This window comes from Gobius niger (assembly GCF_951799975.1).
Source record: "Gobius niger genome assembly, chromosome: 16".
Lineage (NCBI taxonomy): Eukaryota > Metazoa > Chordata > Actinopteri > Gobiiformes > Gobiidae > Gobius > Gobius niger.
In genome coordinates this window covers 21,875,334-21,878,698 of record NC_136867.1, presented here as the reverse complement: position 1 = coordinate 21,878,698, position 3,365 = coordinate 21,875,334, and positions in this window count along the sequence as shown.

Here is a 3,365-nt window from a genome sequence, read left to right as displayed (position 1 = left end):
GTTCGGGTGCCACGGAGGTCCGTAGCTCCCGGGGGATGGGGGGGTGGGCGTTAGGGGGATACGGACTGATCCCATTGGGACGGGGAAGGGAAGAGCAGACACTCCTAATTCAAAGACTGACATCTCCTCCAGCTGTACAGGAAGAAGAAAAAAAAACAGCAGGGACTATTACTGTACACTAATAGTTTATAAAGTGAGGCATCAGCACAAGTGACAGGGTAAAGTCACCCTCAAGGACTAAAACAGCACACACACACAGCCTGGTTGATAATAGGCGTGGACGAAGTGGAAAATACACACAACTGAAAGTTATAAATATCAGCAATCTATTCAGTTTGAAGGCATGTTTATTTGTAGAGCACAGTTGCATAAAATTACAAGAATCAATCAATCTATCCATAAAACATAAATATAATCATGAATTAATGACATAAGCACCACAGACACTTGACTATTCCAGATTTTAGCTATGAAATCTAAAACGCAGCTTCACTGTGTTTGGTCCTGACTCTGGGAACCACCAGGAGACCCCTCCCTGAGGTTCTCAAAGCTGAATGGTTCCTCTAACACAGGGGTGGGCAATTAACATAAATAAACAAAATAAAAATAAAAACATTTTGATTGGGAAAATACATTGATGACTTTGTTTCAATAAATGAATAATAATGAGCCTGACAGGACTGTCGCCTCATAAAAACTGCTTCCACTTATTGCACTTTACAAGCCTGTGTCACAAGTCTCTGCTACATTGTAGTCAATATTCATTCACGCCACACTCCGTGGTAGTAAGCTACTATTGTAGCCACAGCTGCCCAGGGGCAGACTGTCCATTTACCACTTGCAAGTCACACAATGGGTTGTTTATATCCTGATTTCTTTTTATGTCAGTGCCCTCTGCTGGACACCTGTGGAATTCTTTCCTTTTATTTTTATTTAATCTGCCCCCTAGTGGCTGGAGTGAGAATTCTGTTAATTTGAAGAAAAACAAATCATAACTCCGCACAGGAATGGGCTAGAGACTTACTTTTTTTATTTTTGACATACTTGAATGAATTTATGTTCTACAAGTTATGGGCCGGACTGAATCATCCCCGGGGCCGTATTTTGCCCAGGTCTGCTCTTACATGTCAGAGATGTATAATTGGTGCTAAACCATGAAAAGTCAAGCAGAGTTGTTTTAAATTATATTCTCTGAGCCAAAGGAAGCCAGTGCAGATCTTACAGCTCATTTAGAGAGGCCCGTGAGTCTAACCTGCTGGAGACAAACGCATGGACTCGTCGCTCTAAGTCTGGTTTACACTCTATGGACCTGATCTTGTGTTTGTAAACTGGGCTATAGATGAGACTTTTGTGCTGATGGAGGGTTCTTCTTCTAGCAGTGCCATATCATGTGACGTAGGCGACCATGGAATACCAATCGTCTCTCTTCTTTGCCAGTCTCAACATCTTAATGCTGTCCAGTCCTGTCCAGGCAGCGATATTCAGGAGGAAAGTTGTTCCCTTGCTTCCCATTGATTCTACCTGTGAAGAAAACCAATTCCAGCCCTTCCTTATACAGTGTCCAATAAAGTCTAGTAGTTGGATGGAGGATTAATTGTATTTTCTTTTCTATTTACATATGTTTTTAATCCGAGTTGATACATAACATGCTCAAAATAAAGAATCAAACAAATCTTCAGCTTCACACAGTACCTGGTTCCTCCAAAAGCCTTTTCCTCCTACCAGTCTGTCTGCTGGTCTATCTATCTGTAGACCGGTAATAAGAGTGAGAGAGGGGAAAAAAAACGACTTCCTTATGCAACAGAATTTCACCAAACTTTATGAACTTTAAGAAAAGGCCACTTGGTGTTTGATTTTGAATATATTGTGTGCACACAGTTAAATCCTGTCTGTACGGTGGACAGATGGTCAGTAAGGACACAGGATTTGGTTTATGTGTGCTGCCAGTAGTGACAAATAATAGCATGTGTACATTCATTTATGTGAGGTTTACATAAGCAAAACTCAACAGTGCCTTTTCCAGAGTTAAAAGACTCCACTTTTCTCTGTATAGTATTTGAATGCCATCTACAGAACTCTAATGCATTCAGATGAGCTTTTTAGTGGCCTCATTTCCCTGTGGATGATGTCTCTTCATCACCAGGACATCTCTCCCTGTCCTCCTCCCGGTCCCATGTGGAGCTTTAGATCAAAGTGACAGGGTGGATTGTGGACTGGAGAAAAATATATTCAAAAAGTGACATTTACAGCCTTTGTCTTGGAGTTGTGGTTTTGCAGGAAAGAGGAGAATTGTGCTGGTAGATAGACTCGACCATATAATAATGCATTAGTCTAGATTTGCGGCATTATTCATTTGCTCCATTAGTGGCGGTCAGCTACATTAGCAGCCACAGATGCCCTGATAGATGCGTTGCTGTGCCTCTAACCACCAACTCTTTATCATTCACCTATTACTACAGTTAACCACTGCGCCACAGTGAAGTCCATGGTGAATTGCACTTGACCAGTTTTTCTTGTGCACACCTCACATCACTGAGCATCAAAGTCTTTTGAATCGTTAAACTACAAGCTGCTGGTGTGCCGCAGAGAAACCACATGAGCAGTTCAACTTGGAAATTCAAGTTTTTAACAAATTGAGGAGTGTTTCCTTTATTTGTGGTAGATTTTTGGGATTATCCGGGGCAAGAATATCAAACCAAACCGTGTTGAGAGGGGAGTTGTCTGCTGAGATGGGTAGCGAAAATCTTAACTCAACTAAGAAGTTACTTTGGAATAACTGTACTTAGCCTCTTAGTGCCTTAAAGGGATTATACAGAGATTAAAAATGTTAAAATTAAGTATTTTCCTCCCCCTACATGTTCCAACCATGTCCTAATGTGCAGAATGAGCTCAGACCTGTTCACCACAACTGAATCTAAAATCCTGCACTGTCACTTTGACTTTTGGCTTCATGCGCAAGCTTAATATATAAGGTGCAGTTACACATGTGACCTGAGGTGGCAGTAGTGAGTATAAAATGGCTAACTTGCATCTAGCCTCTTTAAGTGCATTTTCTCTGATCTTCAGGTTTACACAAATGCCTATAGGCCAGTGTGACGCCTCATTTAAATTTAAATTGGATCTCAATGAGTTATTTTTACTATTTATTTTCAAGAAGCATTCACATTTGGGTAAAGCCAAACTGCTCGGTTAAGCTGAGGGTAGAGGTTAAGAGGTTAAGTAGTAAAAAGTAACCATCCAAATAATCAGCGAAGTTAGAGTAGAAGAGTTGTGAAAAAGATCCAAAAAGTTTGATTTCAGCTTTAGAAATCCATCTGATGAAATGTAAAATATTGTAAAATATTTAATGTAAAAAAAAAAATCAG